This window comes from Neofelis nebulosa, chromosome 1 (genome assembly GCF_028018385.1).
Source record: "Neofelis nebulosa isolate mNeoNeb1 chromosome 1, mNeoNeb1.pri, whole genome shotgun sequence".
In the NCBI taxonomy this organism is placed as follows: Eukaryota; Metazoa; Chordata; class Mammalia; order Carnivora; family Felidae; genus Neofelis; species Neofelis nebulosa.
Window position 1 is genome coordinate 195285231 of NC_080782.1, and position 26394 is coordinate 195311624.

Consider the following 26394-nt stretch of genomic DNA (forward strand, 5'->3'; position numbering starts at 1 on the left):
TAAAATATGTTATTGGTAAGGCTTCCAGTCAGTAGTAGGCCATTAGTAGTAAAGTTTTTGTGTAGTCGGAAGATATACTTGGATTTTCAATTGCACGGGGAGTTGGCTCCCCTAACCCCTGGGTTGTTCAAGGGTCCTCAGCTTTAGTACCTTAGCCCAGTCTCCAGAAAATCTAAGTAGGTTTGTATGGGGGCTAAGGAAATCAGTCAACCTATTTATCTATTCAGATGATTCTTGATTTTTTTTTTAAGTTTATTTATTTTGAGAGAGAGAAAGAGAGGGAGAGGGAGAGAATGAATTCCTAAAAGGTTCCGCGCTGTCAGCACATAGCCTGATGCAGGACTTGAACTCACAAACTAGGATATCGTGACCTGAATCAAAATCAAGAGTCAGATGCTTAACTGACTGAGCCACACAGGGGCCCCAGATGATTCTTCTTTCAATTTTTTTTTTTCCATCTAGTGATTTTTAAGCATATAGGTCACATTCTCTCCTGTTTACTCCTCACACACTTTTTAACATCTCTGAAGACAGCTTAGTATTGTGTAATAGTTTAATAGACACAGTTTTTGTTTCTTGCATATAAGATAGTGGTACATATTACAACTGCTGGGAACTTCTAGTCAGTGATGGCTGGGCAGGTGATTTCTATAAGGGAAAATGGTCACCTAGAAAACATTCATTTAGGGATGCCCTTACGATTCCCAGTGTGTAAATGTTTTAATTTAACTAAAGAACAGAGAAGCTATTTCATTTCATTAATCAGTACATTCGAATCATTACACTGAATGATTATGCTTCATTTATTTTGTGTCAGAATGTTTTCCACACAATAATAGAGAATAAAAGTGCATCATTAATTATAGCTGAGCAGCTCACACATGTATGGGTATATATATTTCCATATCATCACACAATGAAGGAAATGTAATATAAGAAATAATTAATCCTTACCAACGAATTGAAGATTCAATTAAATAGTAGTATTAAATTCACGGTCATTTGTAATCATGCCTTGTAACAGTTTTAAGTAATGCTTGACAAAGTTTGTAGAAACATTCCCATTTGCTTGTGTCTTCCCCTTCTAAATGGAAAGCTTTTTTTTTTGTAAGAACATGGTTATCTTTTGGGGGCAACAGTTACTTGTTTTGGAGAAGAGTGTAACTTTTTTTTGGAAACAGAATTGATTCATTTGCAGAGCTTCACTGGGATGGGATTTCTGAAAGAGAAGGACTAATTACTGTAAAAAAGTTGCAATTCTATGCATGGAAATTTGGATTTGCTCCTCTCCTGTGAATAGGGACCCTTCCTGATAAGAACCTCTGTGTCATGTGCCCTTTTAGTTATCAGAACTTCAAAGCTGCTTAATAATGTTTCTTCTAGTTCTTTCCCTTCCCCCTGGCTGGCTGGGACTCTTGTTAAAAACCCACAAAACAAACTAACATACAAAATCTGCTTGCCGTACATAATTACAGTATCCTAAAAACCCTCTGTATCTTCCTAGGTCCAGAAGGGGCAAAAGGACTCCAGGCACCAGTCATTTCATTGGCTGCACTTATTTTCCAGAATAAAGTAGAGGACTTAATTTAGAGTTCAGTAACTTCTTTTTTTTTTTTTTAATTTTTTTTTTAATGTTTATTTATTTTTGAGACAGAGAGACAGAGCATGAACAAGGGAGGGGCAGAGAGAGAGGGAGACACAGAATCTGAAACAGGCTCCAGGCTCTGAGCTGTCCGCGCAGAGCCCGACGCGGGGCTTGAACTCACGGACCGTGAGATCATGACCTGAGCCGAAGTCGGATGCTTAACTGACTGAGCCACCCAGGTGCCCCTAGTTCAGTAACTTCTAAAGAGGCAAATATGTCTCTCCTTTATAGATGAAAATATGGAGACGGGAAAAATTTAAGCAGTTTAAGAGACGCTACAGGGAAAAGTGGGTGGAGAACAAAATTTTAGAGGTTCTTGGAACACGTCATAGACTCTCTGAACTTGGTGATCTCTCTTTTTGCAACAAAGCCAAAATAATTTCAACACTATTTTTTTAAACACCAAACAGTTTTCAAATGGTTTCTTAAACATTGCTTCAGCTTACTATTATAATGAATTTCTGACTTACAGTTTTTATAGCAATTTTATAGTTTGTCTAAGAATACTCACTTCACAAATGGTGGGGTCATATCTAGACCTTGGAGGCTTAAGACATTTAGGCCCAATTCATTTCCATCACATCACACTTAGTGATTCACTGATAATCACATTTTTTTTTTTTTTTTAGTTTATTTATTTTGAGGGAGGGAGGGAGGGACAGAGGGAGGGAGAGAGAGAGAGAGAGAGTGAGAGAGAGTGAGAGACGCACCGCAGGAGGGGCATAGAGAGAGAGAGAAAGAGAGAATCCCATGCAGGTTTTGCACAGTCAGTGCAGAGCTCAATGTGGGGCTTGAACTCACGAACCATGAGATAATGACCTGAGCCAAAATCAAGAGTTGGATGCTTAACAGGCCAAGCCACGCAGGTGTTCCACTTAATCACATCTTATCCCCTGCTCCCCAGTTATGACATCATTAATTGCAGTAATTTAATGTGACTTTTTATAATGTCACATTTTTGCTCCAGGCTGTGATTTTTTAAAAAAAATGTTTAATGTTTATTTTTGAGAGAGAGAGCGAGAACACGAGCATGGGAGGAGCAGAGAGAGAGGGAGACACAGAAACCGAAGCAGGCTCCAGGGTCTGGGCGGTCAGCACAGAGCCTGACACGGGGCTCGAACTCACAAACTATGAGATCATGACCTGAGAGCCAAAGTCACATGCTTAACCGACTGAGCCACCCAGGCGCCCCAGGCTGTGAGTTTTAAAAGCTGTTGAAGCCAAAATTCTTTCAGTATGGCTTGCACCCTTGATTTCAGGAGCATATGAAAAAGAAAATGAAATTTAACATTAAAAATGGATTTATACTAATAAGACAGCCACAGCCCATGTACAATTATGAAAAAACTCATTTCTAATTGAGAAGATAAGTCCACTTAAAAAATTTCTTTTGTATGTAGAACAACTTTATTGACATAGTTGGCATGCCGATTCAACCTATCTAAAGTGTACAATTCAGTAGTTTTTGGGACAGTCACAGAATTGTTCAGTGTCCCACCATCAGTTTTAGAACATAAAACCTACTTTTAAAAGTGGAGGTATTCAGGTATATCCTGGTTCTTTTCAATTTGGGCCTGTTATGAATAGAACTGCTTTTAAAAAGTATAGGTAATTGTAACAAAATAAGTAATCTTCAAATTAATGTCAGAATCATGTGTTTGAAAACTTTTAATTATATTGTAATTATTTCTCAGCTATTTAGAGACATTTTATGTCGGTGTGCTGAGCTGGGTATCTAAAGCTTTTTTGAAATTTTTGGTTGTATCAGTGTCTAGTGTTTCTCCATTCCTGTTTTTGGTCATGTTTGCTTAAACAAATGAGTTTCATATATTACTGTACAAGCTATAAACATACACATGGTTCTTAAATATAGGTTGCATTTTTGTTTTAGCTTGTCAAGTTCATAGTAGACCCTGGGCAGAAAACTTTATCATTATTTACGGAACAGTGGTTCTCATTATTTGTTGCAGATTAGAATCACATGAGTATTTAAAAATAGTAATACCTTTACCTCCTCCTTGACGATTGTAATTTAATTGGTAATTTAATCCCACACAGGACCCAGGTGCCAATAGCTGGCATATTTAAGTTTCCCACATAATTCTCATGTGTGGCCAGGATTAAAAACTTGTTTTAGATTCTTGTTTTCAAAACGTTTGCAGCAGGAGCCTGAAGCTTAATTTTTCTAAACTTGTTTACTTTTCATTTATCTGTCTCATATCTCAAGAAAAAGTTGATTAACTCAAAGCTGGATTAGAAAATGGGGGGAGGCCCTGACTGAGTCTCCAGCTAGCACCCTCTGAAGTTCATTTGCCACTTTGTTCATCTTTGTGTCCTCAGTTCCAGCAAATGCCTACTCTTCCCAAGTTCCTTACTTGCCTGCCTTCCTTTTCTTTCTTTCCTTTTCTTCCTTTCCTTCTTTCTTCGATGTTAAGTGCCTGCTGTCTGTTCCAGCACTGTTTTATATCCCGAGGACATAAACACAATTTGGAATCCTTCTTACATTTGAGTTGGCAAAAGATGCGTCATAAATATTTGTTGAATTGAATAGATTCACACCTGAGCCCTCTTGGCATACTGCTGTGCTGTGCCTCAAATCCTGTGTAGAAATTATGATTTTTTTGGTATTCCAGGAACATTCCAAGCATTGTCTGTCACTTCCTCATTTGTTTGTCTGCTTCCCTGTTACATTCAAGGACATCCCACATCTAGCCAGGCTTAAACCATCAGGATAAAGTTGGTTAGGACGTGTAATTCAGGTCTTCTATCTCCATGTATCCCAGACTCGCATGGAGACTCACAGACTCACCTACCAACAGCTGAGTTTTGGGTAATCTCAGAGTCAAGTTAGGTGATAAAGACCAGATGCTGTGACTTGTGGGTTGTAAGTCAGTGGAGGCTGTCCTGAGGACTTGAACAGCCTGACTACCAGGTCTTAGAACCCTGTCTTCTCTTCATCCCCATGGCATGTTTTATTTTCTGGGAGCAAGGTAGAAGGGGGACATGGTGTGATCCTCTACCAGTTTATAAATTCTCACTGGGTTGATTATCTCTCCTACGCTTGGATATTTCAGAGTTGACTTACCCCAGAAAAAGAATACTTACAGGTAGCAAAGTATCCACGCGAGCGCGCCTGCACTCATGCACCCCCTACCCCCATATTTAAGAATGAGAAAACAGTAGCAGAAGACACAGTATTTTGTTTTAGTTTTTAATCAGTGATTTTGTTTTTACTTATTTGTAGCTTTCGCAGCCTCTCAGCATGTAGAAAATACCTTCTGAATACGATTAAACAGGTATGTGGTGCTGGGTGATGAGTCTTGTGCTGCTGCTAATGGGAATGTAAAATGGGGGGGTGGGGAGAAAGATTGCAAAATTTAACAACACATTACTTCTTGTTGAGCCTTTGGTGCCACTCTTGGCATTATTAAAATATACATGAAGTACTGAATAAATGTTGACTAGAGTCATAGCATGCCCCGTGTTCTTAGGAAAATATTTTAAGAAATACATTCTGCCTTTAAAGCGAAGTAATGAAAGCTTAGGCATTGAGGTTTTTCCTTCACACTGCATTCCCTCCTGAATTCTTGCACTTTTTATTTGGGCTGTTTGACTTGTTTATTTCATTTTGCAAATAACACAGTCTCTGGACATGTGTGTATTTGTGTGTGCCTTTTCAAGGATTCGGTTTGTTTGAGAACTATAAGTATACCAAAGGAGCCTCTGTGGCCACCTTTAGAACAAAGCTTCCTAATTTCAGTGTCATTAAGTTAGCAGCTGGTGCAGCTGAATTCAAAGGCACATGCATGGTTATTGACTGTTTTCTCTGAAAACAGCCTGAACAAAGCATTTCCTTAAGCAATGTTGAGCAGGATTTGGAACTTCCTATGCCTCAGAAAAGTCTTAGAAAGGTTTATGGAATTGCAAAGGTCAACATTACTGCATGTGATTCACCTCTACCCCCAATCCATGGTATTTGACTCCTTTAAAAAAATCTTGTGTTTTAAAATCATATGGTCAGAATCCCTAAGCAAAGGAAAAAAAGAGAGAGAAAAAAATCCGGTTAAATCCAGTTATATCAGTTACTCTTAGATAATCCTTAGTAATGTCATAGGAGTGTGATAACACACATGCTAGTTAGTTTAAGAGCAAGAAAGTTTCAAAAGTTGTAGCTTGCACTATAGCATTGATAGGCTACTCTTACATATTGTTTGGTTTCTTGTATATAGTTAAGGAGTGTAATCTTTTATATAAATGTGTATTCTATGAGTATCTTGGAAATGGTAAAGATCAGGAGTTAGCAAGAATTCATGCATTTTTGGGGCGCCTGGGTGGCGCAGTCGGTTAAGCGTCCGACTTCAGCCAGGTCACGATCTCGCGGTCTGTGAGTTCGAGCCCCGCGTCAGGCTCTGGGCCGATGGCTCGGAGCCTAGAGCCTGCTTCGGATTCTGTGTCTCCCTCTCTCTCTGCCCCTCCCCCGTTCATGCTCTGTCTCTCTCTGTCCCAAAAATAAATAAAAAAAAAAAAAAACGTTGAAAAAAAAAATTTAAAAAAAAAAAAAAAGAATTCATGCATTTTTATCAAAGTGATCATGCTTTTATTTTTTATCATAATGTTTTCATTAATTTTCTTTGAAAATATTGACATATAATTGACATAACATGTTAATTTCAGGTGTACGACGTAATGATTCAGTGTTAGTATATATTGTGAAACGATCATCACAATAAGTATAGTTCACATCCATCACCACGTACAGTTAACACATTTGTTTTTCTTGTAATAAGAACTCGGAAGATATACTCTCTTAGCAACTTTTGAATATACAATACAGTATCTACCTTTCTTTTTTTTTCTTTCTCTCTTTCTTTCTTCTTCTTTCTTTCTTTCTGAAAAAGAGAGCAAGAGCATGAGCAGGGGAAGGGGAGAGAGAGAATCCCAGGTAGGCTCCATGCTGCCAGTGCAGAGCTTGATGGGGGGCTTGAGCTCACAAGTTGTGAGATCATGACCTGAGCTGAAACCACGAGTTGGATGTTCGACCAACTGAGCCATCCAGGTGCCCCTACAATACAGTATTTTATTTTTTTTTTATTAAAAAAAAATTTTTTTTTAATGTTTATTTATTTTTGAGACAGAGAGAGACAGAGCATGAGCAGGGGAGGGGCAGAGAGAAAGGGAGACACAGAATCTGAAACAGGCTCCAGGCTCTGAGCCGTTAGCACAGAGCCTGACGCGGGGCTCGAACTCACCGACTGTGAGATCATGACCTGAGCCGAAGTCGGACGCTTAACCGACTGAGCCACCCAGGCGCCCCAATACAGTATTTTAAACTATATTCACTGGCTGTACGTTACATCCGCAGGACATGTTTGTTTTATAATTGGAAATTTGTACCTTTTGACCACTTTTACCCATTTCTCCCACCGCCACACCCTACGTTGTGTTTTCAATGAACATCTGCCATATACCAGACTCTGTTAAGCGCTAATAGGTATAAAAGAAAGGCATGATAATATGCAAACACTTAAGTAATAGTAAAGATGGAATGTAATTTGGTGAGAAGTTAGGTGGCATGGATCTGCTTTCCTCTTATTTCCAGGTAAATTTGTATCTTCAGATAAAATTTCCTTTATAGAGAGAGAACTCAGGTTGAATTGAGAAGGCTGAACACTATTTCTGCATTTCCATAATGTAGTGTAAGTTTTTGTGGTAGATTGTTCAGTTCTAAGGGGAAGGGAAATTTGGGAGGTGCTATTTATTAGATTGACATTGTATTTTACATTCTTTTGTTTATACGTGAAGAGTTGCTCATATTTTTCCATCAGCACCAATTTAAAATCATTATACAGGGTCAGAGTCCTAGCCAGTCAGGGAGAGTCTTGTCTCTGATGACGCCATGACGTGGTTGCCCTTTTAACATAGCCCACTGACATCTTGATGTCTTAAACTACCACTTGTTTCTGTTGAGTCATTTTAGTTCACCATCCATTAAAAATAATTCTCGCACAGATTAATTTTATGTAGGTTTGCTACCTGCCATGTAAAGTAGTGATTTTTCCTTTTGTATGTGCATTTCTTTTTCTTTCTGGTTTTGATGAAATATACCCGAGTGTATCTCTGCCAGCATTAAATGGTATAAATTGTATTATAAATTCCCTGGAAATTAGGATCCTATAGATTATTTGGCTTATGTTTCTAGACCAAAACACTATATCATTTTCATATAGCTCTCCCACATCGTCATAATCATTAAATTGTTACGTAGGTGTCGTGTGTCTCCCTCTCTCTCTGCCCCTCCCCAGTTCATGCTCTGTCTCTCTCTGTCTCAAAAATAAATAAACATTAAAAAAAAATTTTAAAAAATAAAAAAAAAACATGCATTATTTAGTAAGGTCTGGTGGTTAATACTATGCAGAGCATCACAACTCTGTAAAGGTGTAATGCTGTATGTTTTAGTTTCAGTTCTATTTGGATAGTGTTTATGTTTTATTAATATATTTTTTAAATTTTTTTAATGTTTATATTTGAGAGAGAGAGGGAGGGTAGAGAGAGGGAGACCCAGAATCCGAAGCAGGCTCTGGGCTCCAAACTGTCAGCACAGAGTCCAACATGGGGCTCGAACTCATGAACTGTGAGATCATGACCTGAGCTGAAGTCAGACACTTAACCGACTGAGCCACCCAGGCTCCCCTGTTTTATTAACATTTTATGTGTTTCAAGAGTGTATTAGAAAAATATCTTTTTTGAGTTGTTCATAGTGACTTTTGGGTGCTAAGTTTATTAATAACTTGCCACCCATGATTCTATAAACATGTACACTGATAATTTTTCCATCATGAAATGACCTTGTGTTTTTCCATGAGGGAAATGTTCCAGACCCACTCCCAGAGTCTCAGGAGGTCCCCTGTATTGCCCACAGGGAGAGTTTTGAAACTTCACTGCCTTTCTCATTCCTTCTACCAAACAATGCCATTCTCACTGTCACCCGATTAATGTCTGTGTCCTGGAAACAATAGGTGTCTGTAGGTCAAGAACATCTCAGCTTCTCACTTGACCAGTTTGTAGCCCTGTCACTATCTAGTGCTATGCACCTCCTTCCCTCCTGCTTGCAGGCAGGTAAGTTTCTCTGGGTTAGGGGTGCCCTGACATCAGTGCTCTCAGAATCTGGTTACTTCCTGGCTTTTCTGAGGTCACTGCCATCACCATGTCTCCCATGTCTGTTTTCATCTCCATTGACTAAGCTCAGGCTTCTTTTGCTAGTAATCTCTTAACTGCTAAGTACAATAGTTTCATTGGTGATCTTATTTGACCTTGCTTTTGTTTTTGACATGGTTGGTTACTTCTTTAACTTCCCTTTCTGTATTATTTCCACGTTCCTGCTTGTTCCTTTTGGTTACTTGTTAGTCTCCTGTATTGGTTACTCCTTCTCTTTTTGGCCCCAAAGTTGGTATTTGGAAGTGTGTCATCTTTCTCTCTCCTTTCTTAGTGTGCCCATTTGTTTCTGCATCTTCAAATTTTATCCATATGTTCATGAGTCCTAGAAAGACACCTTCACCTCTGGACTACTAGACCTGGAAGGCCAACACCCTATTAAATATCTCCATCTGGATATATAATAGCATTTCAAAATCATCATATTCACAACTGTGCTCTTTATGTTTCTTCAGAAAGCTTTCATTTCCTATTTTTGTTAATACATTTTTCACTGTCAGCTGCTAAATTCCCAACCCTTGATTCTCAATTTTTTTTTATTAAAAAAAATGTTTTAAAATGTTTGCTTATTTTTGAGAGAGAGATAGAGCATGAGCAAGGGAAGGGTCAGAGAGAGAGGGGGAGACACAGAATCTGATGCAGGCTCCAGGCTCTGAGCTGTCAGCACAGAGCCTGACAAGGGGCTCAAACTCACCAACCATGGGATCATGACCTGGGCCAAAGTTGGCACTTACCCAATTGAGCCACCCAAGTGCCCCTTTAATTCTTCTTTTTTAATGTGTATTTATTGTTGAGAGAGAGAGAGAGAGAGAGAGAGAGGAGTACAAGTGGGGGAGAGGCAGAGAGAGAGGGAGGCACAGAATCCGAAGCAGGCTCCAGGCTCTGAGCTGTCAGCACAGAGCCTGATGTGGGGCTTGAACGCCTGTATTGTGAGATCATGACTTGAGCTGAAATTGGACGCTTAACGACTGAGCCACCCAAGCGCCCCAGATTCTCAATTTTTGACTTGTTTTCACTCACCCTTCTATCTGTCATCTGATTTTACCTCCTTAGTATTGTTCTGCTGTGATTTTATTTTTTTTTAATAGATTATTTTCATAGTCTCATAACTGGTATCTTTACTTCCATTCGTTTTCTAAACTGCTTAGAAAAGATGCTGGGCTGAAATACAAGTATGACTCTGTCATTCTTTTGTTTAAAATATAATGATTCCCTGTCATTTATGTCTGAAACTTAGATAACTTCGTACCTCACAGGACAGCTCCTGCCGTACCTTTCCAGCCTCTTCACAATTTGGGAACTTTGGTGTTAGGGGACCCCCAGCACTTTTTAGTGCTGCCCTGCTTTTGCACATGCGCTCTGTCAGAACGTGTCTTCCCACCTAATACATATCACTTGTACTCTCTCTCCTGGCCTCATCTAAAGTCTGTCTGATCCATTGAACTCACTCCATTGCTCTCTAGACTACGTTAGATTTTTTTTTTTTTTTTGACACTTAACATTTACTTATGATGCTTAGTATAATGGATTGTTATTATTTGTTAGCATTCCTTCTACCCCATTAAATTTTGGCTTTTTGGAGGGCCAAAACCTTTTTCTTTGTATTCACAGCCCCTGTTATAGTGCTTGGCACATAGTAGGCATACTAATAAATACAGTGGAAAGAAATAAATGAAAGAAATAAAGATCAATAGTTGGTCAGTTAGTCAAAAAAGTTGTAAGAGTAGAGGAGCATAAAAGTGATATACACATATCAAATATTTTATTCAGACATAAACTTGCAAATACATACTTTCTGACAAACCTTTGATACAAGGCCTCGACTTTTTCTCCCAGTGTGGATCCACAGATGTTTCTTACCAAAACCAAACCCATAGTGGATTGTCTATTTTTCCTGACTTTGAAGTAAAAACTTGGACACGCTCTTGCAGTTAATTATGATTAATTTTTCCCATTGTTGTACAATTATGAGGCCCATACCTTATTCAGTGCCAGTTTTTAAAAAATTGTATCTTTTATGAACTAATCTTTGGAAGTTTTCCAGGCATTCAAGTTGCTTTTTATAGAAACCCACAGGCATCTTTTCATCCTCCTATTTCATTTATTTAAGTAACGTGTCACTTAAGAAAATCACATTATGATAAGGTGTGACTGCGTACTCAGGTTTAGGATCCGTGCTATTCTTACTAGAAGTGCGGTTCAACTGATTGCGGGAGAGGTTCTCAGCCTGCTCAGGAAGGAGCCTGCTGGTTGGACTGCTCCTGGGGCGTCAGTCAGTGTGACTTAACAACGGGAATGGAGATCGTTGGTTCATCTGAACAGTTGAGTGGAAGTTGGTTAAAAACATTCTACCACATTTGTCAGAGTGATGCTAAAAAGATGCTTATGTCTGTTGGCATTTTTGTGACTAGAAAAGTTTAATGCAAACTTGCCTGCTTTCCTGTGCATTTTCTCATCCACGTCATTTATAAAAATGTTAAGATGAGACCCCTTTGAGCGCCCGTCTGCTTGGTGTCCTGCTTCTGTCTCTTGGTCATTTGTCTACCGCTTTAACCGCGGCAAAATGTGATTTTTAGAACTGGTCCTTGGTTTCTTCCAGTCTGTTGATTGCTCTCAAGTAGAGAGAGCGCTTGACCATCTTCTGTCATTAATTCCTGTTTGTTTTTTGTCCCTCAATACGTTGTTTTCTTCAGTATTTGGAAGGTCTTCGTTTTGACAGCTCTGTGGCTGGGCACCCTGTTAACATCCTTCTGTGGAGTGGCTGGTTGCAATTAAAATTTTATATTTGAGCCAATGGTTTACAAATTCCACCTTGAGTTTTTAATTCTGTGATCATGCCGATCAGATTTGTGTTACATCTAGTTTAATAGTTAGGTTTAGACTGTCCCTTAAGTTAATTACTGTTTGATTTAGTTCCGATTTGTTTTGAAATATACGTTGATATTTTCAGTATTAATACTTCTCCTAATAAAGACCACAGAAACAGTTACTCAGTCTCTCTCTTTTTCTCTCTCATCTAAAATATATGCTTCACAGAAAATCTTACTTTGTTTCCAAAGGTGTTATCTTTTTGAGCAACATTTTTTATTTGCTTTGGAGCGCTTTGAGAGGTTACTCACAAATTCCTTCTTGTCAAGCCTAATTAGCAGTTTGTCCTTGACCTGCTAATTTTTGAGGGTTTCCCTGTATTCCTTGATAGGGCTCATCCCAGATTGTGAAAAGCAGTTGGCTATTTATGTCCCCTCCGACCCTGGGCTTTAAACTTCCACGATGGCTTGGTCATTTTGGTCCATAGCAGATGTTTATCTCTGGCTCTGGCTTAGGGCTTTAAGATGGTCTTCAAAGTACTTATGGTTTATTTTCTTAAATCTGTGTGTTTCCTTTTTTTTTTTGCAATAATGTCCCATTTGTAAGGGTTAACTAGCAACCTGTTACAGCTGTCTTCCAAGACTGGGGTGATGGTTTTATCTGGTTTGGCAGGACTTTTTCCCAATGGGCAGCTGTTTTTGATGTTTTCAGTGATAGGTCAAACTCTCCTGCCTGAGACCCAGAGGTATATATTCAGATTGCATTACCATTTTCTTGGTGGTTTTTTTCCCCCCACTATGTTAACTAAAACTGTGAGACTATTATCTAAAATGATTATAAAAGGAATATCTCATAGTTTGACTCTACCGGCTCGCTCTTTATAATATGTATATGAGTTGGTAATGGCTAGATTTCATAATGAAGGGAAATTATTTATGGATGGAGAAAGCATACTAGACTATTAGAGCATGTAGCTTAAGAAAGCAAGTGTTCAAAATATTCACCATCTGCTTCAGTAGACTTTATTAGAATAACATAGTATGGTCTGAAACCCCCCCCAAAGGTGTCTCCATTTCCCCTTCATAGTCTCCTCTGCTAAGTATTTTCTCTGGGTCCACAGGCCTTACTAGACTGTGGATGTGCAGAGGCCACATCACCCACAATGCGCCTGCCTGCATCTTGCAGGACTTCCAGCCCCTTTTAAAATCTCCTCTGAGGGGCGGGTCCTCAGGGCTGCCTTCTGTGTACTGATGAATCTTTCCATCAGTTAGTTACCAGGAAGAATCTCTTGCATTTCAATCTGTATTTGGGTTACTAGTCTACTCTCAAAAATGAGGCATAATTCCTAAACAGGAAACATGCAGCTTGAAGAAAATAAACCATAGGTACTTTGAACACCATTTTTGAAGACCTTATCCATAGGTATTCAGGGCCATTTAATGTGTACTGATGAATCATTCCATCAGCTAGTTACCATGGAGCGTCTTCTCAATTTCAGTCTCTTGCTCACTTCATAAAACTTCTGAGAGAACTTCTCCATTGCTAATTCTAACTCCAGTAAGAATGCTAATTTTGTATATTTAGAAGGATCATTCAGAGTGCTCTGAATGGTCAACCCTTGAGCAGAAGAGGGAATGCCCCTTGAGGTCACACTCTGTAGCCAGGGTCCTAGGCAGTGTGCCTCAGGCACTTTCTCCACATCACTCCTACCCTGCTTTATGGTCTCAGAAAGTGGATATTTGTGCTGAAGCAAGGACACACAATACCGTTCTGAGTCTGGTGGCTGTGCATATCCACCCCCTTACCCGATAATATGGAGCACAGTACAACACAAACAGTTCTAAAATCCTCACCTTTGAGCCAAGAAACAGAAGTTTTCATGCAAATGGATACCAGAGGGGTCACCAGATTTCCACGTCATCATAAATACCTAGATATGTGTCATTTCCTGTGTAGTCCCTAGACACTGTGATGGAGGTAAATGAGAGTCCAGATAAATTGCTACATAATAGAAATATCAATAACTTTGAAATAGTCACGAGTGTCTTTCACATTTGAATTTCTCACTGAATAGTTTGAATATGAATGTGATTTATTATATATTTTAGTGTATGTGTGTATATACTAGGATGTAAGAATGTGCATATGAATTAGATACATGGTGGTATAGCGTGTGGGTATGTATATATATGCAGTAATACAAAATAGATTGATACGTATACGAATAAGTTGTATATATGAATCAAACAGTGCGGTGTACATATGTGTATATATGCGTGTTGTGTTTGCATGTGAATCAAACACAGGATGGTATAATGTATATGTGTGTATGAACTCAACACAGTGATACAATGTGGACGTGTGAATCAGACACAGTGTATGTGTGCATGTGTTTTTGTGTATGATTCAGATACATGGTAGTATGTGTGTGTGTGTGTGTGTGTGAGAGAGAGAGAGAGAGAGAGAGAGAGAGAGAGAGAGAGAGAGAAAGAGAGAAAGAATCAGACTCAGAGTAGTATAATTGGATAAGATGCAGGATGTGGAAAAAACCATATGGATTCCAAAATAACAACATCTATGTGAGTGCACAAATCGTGCAATCTTTCTAGACATCACTAGTAAAAACTGAGAGTTTTACTAGCTCTAACTAAGGTCCTTTATGGTTTTGAGACTTGATGGTTAGTGTCGTCACTGTCACAGACTACCTAGCCCATTCTATCACTGTGTGAATCATTATATCTGTAATGACATTTAGAGTTGACCTTTCAGCATTCCAAATCTCCATTGTATCTTTGTTTATTAGCCTCTGCAGGAGAAAGACATAATAACTCTAATTTCATGATTATTTCTCTGAACTATGCCCAAAAAGGTCCTGGTTTTTATAATTAAGGGAATCTAATGCTTCCTTGGCTATACTATCAAAATCAAATATTCTAAATCGTTGCATTAACATAAAGAAAAAATGGCAGCGATCGTGTGTCTTCTTGTTAAGGCTACGTGGCTATATAATACCTAACTAAAAAATCTTTGAGTGAGTGAAATCCGTGAGGGCAGTATTTGTCTTTGTTGGCTCTGGATAGTACTTGCCACATGCTGGATACTTAGCAGATATTTATGGAGTAAACAGATCATTGTAAATTGCATTTGAAAAATTCATTCTCATATATGTGCCCGTGTGTTCTCTCAAGATTGCTTTCTGATGTTTAGGTTGGGACTACTGGAGAGAGGTGATTTCCTGCCATCCTGTCTGCAAGAAGACAGTACCATGGAGATGCCGTTTGTGACAGACATAGAGGGATTGAGGGGCAGTGAGAGAAGAATGTTAGTGCCTTTCTCTCTTTTGGGAACAGTGATTGTACCCCTTTTAGAGGAACTATCTTAAACCAGTGAACCAAATTATTTCATTAGTTCTATGTCCATACAATCATATGGGGGCTTTTTCTCCAGGCATAAATCTTATGTCCATTGGGCACTGAAGCAGTTAATCTAAACGCTCTCTTTTGGAATCGAAGTGCAGTGTGGACGTAGCACTGAGTTATGTTGCCAGAACATCAGAAGGTCCTTTTTTTTTTTTTTTTTTTTTTCTATAGAATATTCTCTTACTAGCATGTGGTTACTCTAAAAGGAAGTGAAAAATTCTATAAGGGAAAATTATCAACATTATAAGAATATTTGGTGATCCCATGCAGAGCACCTCTTCTGTTGCATGAATGCCTTACACATTTTTCTTTCAATTTCAGAAACCATTGACACATTAATTATTAGGTGTAGTGGTAATTAATTTTTACTTTGATACTGTATGCCAGCTTTCTTGTGGCAAAGGAGCAAACATGAGAAATAATGCTTTAAAAGTCTGATTATCGGTTATCACAGACATTCTTCAGGAAGATATTTGGCCCTAAAATGAATGAAATGAGAACATGTTACATAAGGTTAGTATACCTAGCAGTTTTGATGTCCTTGAAGTTTAGCACAAAAAATGCTAATACAGACTGGGGTGCCCGATACTGGCTATAGGTTGGCTCTTTTAGTCAGGCCTCTTTGCAGGGTTTTGAAATTTTTGCATGAGGTTTGTACTGCACTTAACCTTACAAAGGAGGCTTCCTCTGGAGTCAAAATGAAACTGAATATTCATATTAGGGGTGGTGGGGAAAGAAAAAATGTCCTCCCGTTAGAAGCAGACTGCATGAGAGTTCTGCCAACTGGCCTGTTTGTGAGAACTAGTGAAGTCATCAGTGCAGAGCTATTTTAATACACTGACACGGTGCTTCAAGGCAGCTGGAGGTGCGGCACAGAGGAAGCTCTGAGAGAGAGGTTTGCAGAAGCAGAAAATTTTCCTGCTGACTGACAGCATCAGCATTTCACACCGGCTGGGACTCTGACATCTCTGGGAAGCGTGAGGGCGAGTGTAATGGCCCAGGCAGAAGGAGGGGAAGAGGAGTTTTAGTTATTACAGGTTATCCGAAGCAGTGTCTCAATATCAAGATGCCAAGACTGTCCCACAGAATGGGTTGCCATGGGTAAGGAGAACGGGATGGCAGAAAGCTGGAGATGAAATCTTTTGTTTATAGAGCGAGGTGGTTTCTTTTTCTTTTTTCGTTTACTTGAAAAGGTTGCAGATGCAAAGCCTGCCCTTTTGCTGATGCAATCCTGTAGGAGATTGAGCAAAGTAAAGGAAGTGGGATATATATATATATATATATATGTATAATTTATCAGTATCTTGAAAACAAATGGATTACTGTGTTGGACAGGCCCAAAGTGGGAGAATATCCTGTTAGGTTGCATTTTCAAACCCTTAAGAAAAAGATCTATCACTTGTGAAGAAAAAAGTTTTTAACCTGAAATGCATTTTAATTTTCGGATTTTGAACTCTGCTGTGTGGACCCTGTCATTCAAGATCCTTCAGAAAAGCATAAATGAGTATTTGATTAGAGAATCATCTACCGGATGCTATTTTAACCACTTCCGAAACCATCTAAAAGTGTACACAGAGCCTCATCCCTTTAGAGACTGAGAAAAAGTCCACATACATCAACCAAATGGAGGTAAATTCAGACATAATGAGATACTGAGTTTGAGGGTGAGAAATGAACTCTTTTTCAGCTTCACTGATGCAGGTATTTTCAACCCCCAAAGTAAGGTGTTCTCTGATTAGTAGCTTCTCCTACAACGGGGAGTGAATCAAAGCAGACACTCTTTAGCGTGAGGGCACTCAGGGGTCACGACTGTGAAAAGCTGCCATGATTCAACCCCAGTTGAGCAATGGGAAGCCAGAGACAGGAAGCTGCCTTGTTTATTAGAAGTAGGGTAACCACAGTCTCAGACAACTCAGGAAGATTCTGCTGGCACTTTCATTCTGAACAGCAGGCCCTGGTGCAAAAGAAAAAGAAACAGCCAAGGTATTTGGCATAGGTGTTTCTATATTGCTGACACATGAAGAGCTCCTGTGTACTTCTTAAAATTCTTAGCTTCACAGGCACAGCCCTTGACGTTTCTTATTCATTGTTAAAAGTTTAACAAAGCTCTCCTATAAAGTCAAGGTTCAAGACACCGCATGGCCTTCATTTATGCAATGTGAAATCCAAGTAACGTAACCTTTATTTAGGTGACTGCTTCCTTCAGACTATTCCAAAAGACTTTTATCCAGAGATTTCCATCATGTTTCAGCAGGAAGATCAAAACTGCCTTGGGATTCCTAGGAAGGTGGGGGAAGGGATTGCAAAGTAATTTTTTATTTGACAAAATTTGGGGCATCACTTGGAACTTTTGCCCTTACAGATGAAAAAACTGAGACCCAAAAGTGTCTTTCTCATCTGAAACCTCACAGCCTAGGAAGTATCTTGGAAATTAGATATATGAATCGAATTGCGGATTACTATATGTCCAATAGTAGACTTGCCATTTTGGGGGCAAATTAAGAAACAGTGCAGTGGGGTTAGATTAAGGCTCTCTGGGATGTAATTTATGCTTTCTCTGATACTTAGAAGGTACTTGAGGATTCATGAGATTTGGTGTCATTTTTAAATGTTGGGCTTGAAATCTATCTCACCCATTATTGCTGTGGGACCTTGGACAAGTGACTTAATGTCTGTGGGCCTCAGTTTCCTCATTTGTAGGGTAAACTTAATAATAGAACCTATCTAAAAGGATTGTTGTGATGTTTTGAAAGAATAGATCTTGCATACCTTAGCTTGGTGCCTGGTTTGTAGAAAGAGCAAAAGAAATGTAGACTTGTGATGACTAATATTGTTACTTTGTTGTTCAGTACTTCAAGGCCCTTGTTTGAAAGATGCATTTTCCTTTGTGTCCTCTACACAAGGGACCAAGGTCTAGATTTGGCCCGCTGCCCTCACCCCTGTGTCCTGGAAAGTTAGTTTCCCTTCTGGTGGACTGAAATAAATGCTCTGTAAGGAATAAAGATCGAGAAATTAAAACCTGTGAATAGAGATCAATGAACATTTCAGAGAGAGTAGATAATAGGACTAATAGCCCCGAGTTCATAGTGGCAGGTTTCATTCATGGTCATTTTGTATGTTCAGATTTCCTCTTTCCTTCTACATCTAACTCTGGGCTGTGTATGGATACACACATACTTTCATATATTTTTATATGTTGCTTTTAAGTGATCAAATTATGAGAAACATTCTTTTGTATCTGTTTTACAGATGAGAAAACTGAGGCTCTAAGAAACTTAAAATAAATTACATACAGTTAGGAGAGGTGGTTCAGTTGGTTAAGTGTCCGACTTGATTTTGGCTCAGATCATGATCTCATGGTTCGTGGGTTTGAGCCCCGCATCGAGCTCTGCGCAGACAGTTTGGAGCCCGCTCGGGACTCTCCCCCTCCTCTGTCTCTGCCCCTCCCCCACTCAGTCTCACTTGTGCTTTTTCTCACTCAAAATAAGTAATTAAACTTAAAAAAATTATGGAGGGTGAATTCATCCACTGTTTCATTTTTTTTTTTTTTTTTTTTTTTTTTAATTTTCTCCCTCCCTGTGTCCCCATATCTCCTCTCATTTCATTTCTTCCTCCTGAGTGTATATTCTTGGCTTTTTTCCTTTTTGCTCTTTGTCTTTCTCTTTTCCCTTTGCATGTTACCATTCCCCTCTTTTATTTTCCTGATTTCTCTGATGTATAGCAAAAATAACTTTGAAGACGTTGCTGTCTCTAATAATATTTGAATTCTTATGCTAGTCTTAAAAGCAGATGATATGTTTTCTCTCAGAGGTGTTGAATTAAGTTGCAGTTTGTAGCAAATGATGTAACTCGTCTCTCTTGTGTGTCCATGACTAGCTGATAGGAAAAGTAATTTGCTACTCCTCTTTAAGAGGTGGAGGCAAGTCATTGACACAGCTGGAAGATTGGCTTTTTCAGTGATAGATAATTCAACTTACACTGAGTGTTCTGGTTCTAAAAGACATCATAGTAGCCACCCTTTTGATTGTTTTGAATCTGTCTTTTTGGTACAAAACCTGCTGTAACCTGCTCTCTGAGAGTCCAGAGAAATTAGCCCATTTTCAGAAGTAATGGGAGGATGTCAGGGTTTTCTCTTGGTCTATGGGGATGGGGCGGAGACTGTGGACAGGAGGCCCCTGAGCTCTGCTTGTGTCTCACCGTCTCAAACTGGCTGTCCCTGTTGCACTTTGTACCTACCCATGCACACACACAGCCCCTTGCCCTGGCTTTTTTTTTTTTTTTTTTTTTTTTTAATTACAAAGACCATGTGGAATTACCTTTATGAAGACAAGGGAAATAGAAAAGTTAGATGTTCAGGAACAAAAAGCTTGAAATTGGGTCCTAGACCATGTTAGTAAAATTCCCTCGTCAGTTTTCAACAGCTTGGGCCTGGCAGCCCAGCATAGTGTGTAACCCTCTTTCTTGCTCTCCTCAATGGCTCCCAGCAACTTGAATAACTCTGAGCTCTTAAGTTATGCAGAGTATTACAACTTTTCTCTGGCTCTGATGACCAGACCCAGCTCTGGACCTCCTTTTGCTCATGTGAAGACCGTATTTTCTGAGTCTTCTGTTTCCTTCTTTACTGGGCCCCACAATGGCAGGGGAAGAATGCAGACTTCTGTTACACGGAGTTGAATTTCACTCCCCTTCCCTCCCAGAGGAGGCAGACATGGCTTCTCAATATTTTCCCACTCCTCTTTTACATGTAGAATTATAGCCAAAACAAATTACGGTCATCTTGGCTTTTTGGTTGACTAGATTTTTGGTGAGTTGGAGTTGACTGTAACTTTGAAAGAACATTTTTTAGTTTGACAATATAGCTGGGTAGCCCAGTTTTCTTTTTTGCAGATTACTTTTCTGATCCTATTTGTAGACCAAAGCATGGCAAATACTTGAACAACTTTCACTTCTGTCTGTGTAGGAAACTCTTCATGTTAAATAGGATTCTTCTACAGTCAAAGGGGTATACTGCATAATTTCACACCTAGTGCCATATAAGTTGGATTTCTTATTCATCACACACCATATGCAGTGTTATTAATCTTTACTGTAAGTAGAATGACAAGTGAGCAATAAAAGCCGGCCTTAAAAAAAAAAACACACACACACTACCAACAAACATACAAGAAAAAAACTCCCTGGCAGATGCTTCCGAAAGAAGTGACAGTCAGTGAAATGTGGGTTACATGTATGTTGCATAACTGATGCACTGATGTGTATGCTCAATATGGTCCTCGGTTTTCACTTCAGATCACAGTGTGGTCTCCGTTCTTTTCTCCTTCTCCCTCTCTGCTCTCCCTTCCTTCCTCCTCCGCACTTCCCACAGCTCTTAAATCCTATTCAAGCATCTTCTCTGGGTGGGAACCCCTGGACTCTTCTTCCTCTGCCCTCTTCCAGGCGGATGTTGCATTTGTCTGTCTGTGATCCCAGGCACACTCATCTTCGCTCAACGGGGTTGAGAATAGCCTTTGAAGGTGGTTGGCACTGCTCGAGCGAGATGGTTCCTGTTTCCTCTGCCTTTCTTGTACAACCCAGGGTGGCTCGTGGGGTTGTTTTGTCTGTTGTTATCCATGCCTGTTCTGCCAGCTGCACCTGGAACTTGTTCCCGGGCCTTACGCATGCAACCGTTTATCCTGGCCCTAGGGTTGGTGCTTTAGAGCTGTTGCCTCCTGGCCGCCTAGTGCCTAGAACAACTGTGTTTAGGGTAAATTGATGCTGTTGTTTTTCTTCCAACTGTCACCATTGCTTATCCATACCCTTCTCTGTTAAACGAAAAATATTCCGTGGACACGTCTTGACTGTTTCATGTGCTGAGGCTTGGCGAGCCCTGCCTACAGAGAAGTTAAGACCAGCCCAGAGGGAGAAGGGCTTTGTTGTATCAACCATGGGGAGTAGGTTAATGGGTGCTGATTATGCCCACAATTTGTTTCCATACTCTGGGGATGAGCATCATATGTTCACGGTGATACAGAAACCGGAGCTGCTGGGGTAAGCCTTGTTGCTTTCTACTGCATCTTGTAAAGAACCAGGAAATTACAATTTACAACTATCTTCAAATACTCTGATGGCAAGGCAAATGCCTTGCACTGATTTGTTATTGTAGCCCATCAGCAGAAGGCATCATTTTTTCTTCTCCTTTTAAATAAATTGTGTTGCAGCCAAGGTTTTGCTTTTTAAAGACATTTAAGTGAATGGAGTAGATTTGAGAAACTGATGTCTAAATTTCCAACTTTTGTGTTGCTAAGACTGCGAGGCATTTTGGTGAGAATGTACAGGGCAGAATTTGACTTACTAAAACTTCAGGTTAGCTTGCCTTTGGTAGTTTTTCTTAACATGATTTTTTCTGTCACTTTTAAAATATTTTTGTAATGTTGTCAATCGCTGGTATCCTGGGACTCGAGATGTTTTGTTCATTGTTGCCTATTCTGCTAAATGCTCTTGAGCAAGAAATTTAACTTTTGTCTTAACTTCCCTGTCCACAAGATGTTAGTTACTATGCTTATTCCCCACTTTTTCATAGGGATGTCAGGACGCTTTGGCACCATTGTCATGTGTAAATACAAAGTATAATATTTTAATGGAATTTTAATTTTCTTTAATGTCAAATCTTTGGTCACTGAATTTTAGTCAGGATAGATGTGCAGTGGAAATGTTTAAGCTCGTGAATCATATTTCTTAGTAAGATCGTAGACCTATTCCTTATGCTTTGAGAAATGGGGCAAAAGCAATTCTATCAAGAATGCTATCCAGTACTTGAATTCTATCAAGTACACTATCCAGTGAGTGAAAGCCCCTGATGTTAACGTATTCAGTAAAATATATGAGCACACTGATGTGTCCAGAATGACACGAATGGGGAGGCCACACAGCTGAGAGAAAATGTCTAGGCAGGGACACCTGGGCTCCGATCTTGACGCAGTCTCTCATTAGCTGTGTGCTCCTGGGTAAGTTAGGGGTTGTTTTCTTCTTTGTAAAATGAGTCGTTTGAGCTTGCTAATTCCAAAGTTCCCTTGTGCCATCTTAAAACCAAGTTTCTATTCCCTGCCCTTCCTTGCCAGCCTCTCCTGTCAGTGTCAGGTCTTGGGGCTGGGCCCACTGCAAAGGAGCTGATGCAGAGACGTCCGTGAGTGCCACACTCTGTGGGACGTATGTTGCCGGTGAAAAAGGAGTCCGGCTCCTGATGATGGTGCCTTTAGTGTTGTTGTTGTTGTTTTGTTTTGTTTTTTGAGAGAGAGAGAGCGAGCGAGCCAGTCGCATGTGCGTGTGCATGCTCGCAAACAGAGGAGAGGCAGAGAGAAAATCTTAAGCAGACTCCATACCCAGCTCGGAGCCTCATGACTGTGAGATCATGACCTGAGCCAAAATCAAGAGTTGGATGCTTAACCAACTGAGCCACCCAGGAACCCCTACCTTTAGTGTTCTTTTTTTTTTTTCAACGTTTATTTTATTTTTTGGGACAGAGAGAGACAGAGCATGAACGGGGGAGGGACAGAGAGAGAGGGAGACACAGAATCGGAAACAGGCTCCAGGCTCTGAGCCATCAGCCCAGAGCCCGACGCGGGGCTCGAACTCACGGACCGTGAGATCGTGACCTGGCTGAAGTCGGACGCTTAACCGACTGCGCCACCCAGGCGCCCCTAGTGTTCTTTAAATAATATTCTGTATCATGTATCCATTACTTTTGGCCAAAGTGTCTGGAAGCTTACATGATGACACTGAGGTAGTTGCTTTGACTTCTTTTTGTGAATTGTCCTAGCTGCTTTGAGTAGCCTAGTGGTTCTTAAATTTTGGAGTTAGGGGTCGACTTTATATGTTTTGTTTTTAACCCACTTTGGTCTAAGAATTTTGATACTGTGAGTAGTCTGAAATACCCCTTGAAGGTCTACTGGAGCAGTTTCAAATTCAGCATACTACCTTAATCATGTTTTATAGGATGGAATACATGGAAAATTTACTGGGATTGGAATTTTATTAAAAAAAATATGACTCACGTTACTTTTCTTACAACTAATAAAGAAACCTTTAAATGTGCATAGCAATATTCTGTACTCTTTAATCCCACAAAGTGAATTTATCTCGTTTCTCAATGAATATGAGTTTTTAGGTCCCATTTTACCCTTTACCCTGAGCAGAATGCAGACGTGCTACAAGAGTTTCTTTTTCCTCCACCTCATTTTCCCTCTCAACAATGTACTAACAGGACTTTAAGCAATATTTTTAGCATTTTTTTTTTGTTCAACGAGATTTATGTGATAATGTTAAGCTTTATAGCCATTCCTTTTACTTATGGAACATCTGTTGTGCTCAAGGTCCAGCATCCAGGTGTTTGACCTCCACTTTTTCTAAAGCATTGTCCTTGCTGTTACTGAAGCCAGTGGAGGCAGTATGTTGAGTGAGTAACAGCACCAACCTCTTACTTGGCTTGCTTGGCTTGTGGCTTTGAGCAGTCTTACCTTCTCTACCCTGGTAGGATTACTGAGAACATTAAATGAAATAGTTGAGAATTCTGTCTATTACAAGGAATATGGGGGCGCACAGGTGGCTCAGTTGGTTGCGCGTCCAGCTCTTGGTTTCAGCTCAGGTCACGATCGCACGCTTCGTGATCTCACGGTTCATGTTGGGCTTTGGCACAGACAGCGCAGAGCCTGCTTGGGATTCTCTTTCCCTTTCTCTCTGTCCCTCCACTGGACAAGCTTGCTCGCTTATTCTCTCTCTCTCTCAAGATAAATAAACCTTAAGAAATGTAAAATATTACAAGGAATATGTATTAAATATATTATCAAGTATGTTTTGACATAGTTTTTCACCACAAATGGCCGATGAAATTTTTTTCGCTATAAATATTTTATTTAATAGCTTATAGAAGATAGTAAGTGTACTTTGATACTTAATCTTTGATGCCTTAATTTAGGTGTTGCGGTTTATTTTAGCAGGTATCTGAACATGCTCATTATGAACATATGGCCAAAAAAACCAAAAAAAAGTCTAGATAATAGAGTTTCCTGATTGATGCAAGGGCTTTCTCCTGTTTAGGTGTAAGTTAATATACGTGAGCTTTCTTACTGATTGCTGGTATGGTGACGGTAGATGTAGAGTATAAGGCAGCCAGGGAAGACTCTGGAGGTTTTAGAGGGAAAGCAAGACTGTGGGTTGGCAGAGGTGATGAGAAAGGCCTAGAGCCAGGGAGTAGAGTATATTGGGTAGTTTATGAGGCAGAAGTGAGCAGAGTACATGCGAAGGAGAGAAAGCTAGTTGCCCTCCAACTTTTCATATGAGCCATAGTAATGGGAGAAATGGACAGGTACCAGGAGGGCTGACTTTATCTAGAGGGGGTGCATTTGATTCTGTTTAATTTATTTCTCATGGCTGTGATGTTCAAATAGCATTCACTTTAACACTTTGGAAACCGGAATAAGAACTTGCTTCAGGGGAAGAATTCTTCCTTTGAAATGTGTGTGATGTGATCTGGCCAAGATGGTGGAGTGTGGTGTTGGGCAGTGTAGATAGTCTGCTTCCTTGGAAGTTAACTTGATTCTCAGCTTTGATGGATGGACCCGTTGTTATTTCCTTTCCATGTATCAAAAAACTTATTTTCAGTACTAGTCTTCTCATGAGTGGGGCCAGTAGAAAAGCTTAAAAAAAAAAACTTAGAATAATTGATTAAAAAATGTAAATTCTTAGAATTACCCGATGGGAAGCAGGTGGGCAAACCATAAAAATGCGTATCTGCGGCACTATTTCCTAGAAAAACTTACACAGTATGTACCATGTTTCTGATATCGTTTAATCCTCACAATTACTCTGAGAAGTTACTGTATCTTCCTTTTTTTTTTTTTTTTTTTTTAAATACATAAGGAAACCGAGGCATTGAATGGTAAAATAATTCGTTTTGGGCCACACACTTAGAAGGTTTGAGAGCCAGACGTGGAATTCTTATCTTCTTATTCTACTTGTCTTTTCTTTTTACTTGACCTCACTTCTACTTCTTTCTACTTGATCCCAATTCTGTCTTTCTCTTTCTTTCTCTCTTTAGAGGTCTGTTTGGTGTGAGTGGTGATGGTGCTTTTGATCTTCTGATGATAGTGGACTCCATCCCACTCCTCAGTCCATGCTCCACCTCCCTTCCTGGTACCCTAAGGCTCTTCCCCTGTTTTGCTGTTTCACTTTCTTTTTCTCCCATCCCTCCCTCTGTTCCTCTCTTTTCTTCCCTGCTCCTCACCAGCAGCCAAGCGCACTCTCCCAGGTCCCTGAAATATGTCCCTTGATATGGAGGAGACCTTGTGGAGTTATCTGTGGTGTTTGTAAGTGTGTGTGTTTACTTTCTACAAGTGGTTTTATGCTATAAAACTCATTTCCTTTTCTTACAGTTCACCCAATTCTGTAAGTTCCATTTATGTTGCTATTAGTTCTCACTTCTGGGTAGTATTCTGTAACATCCACCTACCATAATTTATTTTTCCATTCCCTAGTGGAAACCTTGAATGCCTTTAAGTCCCAGTACTACAGTCTTGCCTGAAACATTTCCCAGAATGTGTCCTTAGGAAGAGTGAAGTTACCTGATCATAGAGGGCATAAACACACTTCATTTCATTAATTACTGCCATATTTTTATTTTTTCCACAATTGCTGTACTAGTTTAAATATCTACCAGCTGTCTGTAAAGTTTTCCCTTTCCCCAAATGACTGCCCAAACTTGTTATTATTCTCTTTTTTAATTGTCTTCATTCTGATCAGCATAAAGTAATATGTGGTATTTTGATGTGTATTTACTTCTAGTGAGTTTTCACTTCTCCCTCAGACTCTCTCCCTCATTAGAATATATCTTGCCTTTATTGAAATTCAGACCCTTATTAATTCTTACTTGAATGGTTGAAATGCCATTCTGACTGGAGTCTCTGCCTCTCACTTGCCAACTTCCCTGCTTGCTAAGATTCATCCTCTTAAAGTTGTCACATGGGTCCTCTGCTCAGAATCTCTAATGGGTTCTCATCCTCTGGTGTCAACTCTTCTTGTGTAAATTGCACGCCCCACCACACCATGTGGTTGGACTCAGTGTGTTCTCGGTCTTGACCCCCGTGGCTCCCTGTGACCCCTGATACGTATTAGGTCTCCTCACTCTTCATTACTCCACGTGGAATACCCTCCTGCTTCTATCAGAAATCTTCTTCGTTTTATCTTTTAGTTTTGATGTTCATCAAGATTTTGTATGCACATAGTTTACAAAGTCAAAATTGACCAACAGAGATTGTGAAGACAAAGCAGCAATTCTTT

General features: G+C 39.7%; 1 protein-coding gene across 9 annotated transcripts in view; it reads left to right on the forward strand.

Moving 5' to 3' along the window:
• The window catches only part of KLF12 (KLF transcription factor 12), a 447719-nt gene that overhangs the window by 55320 nt on the left and 366005 nt on the right, over nucleotides 1-26394 (forward strand). For 2 of the 9 annotated variants that reach the window (XM_058682929.1, XM_058682936.1), the window contains one exon: nucleotides 4890-4941. The exons of 6 other annotated variants lie outside the window; for them this stretch is intronic. The gene's annotated coding sequence lies outside the window, so the exon portion shown is untranslated. Of the gene's footprint in view, nucleotides 1-4889; nucleotides 4942-15818; nucleotides 16186-26394 lie in introns of those variants that run through there. One more of the 9 variants, XM_058682959.1, reaches the window with a different exon arrangement.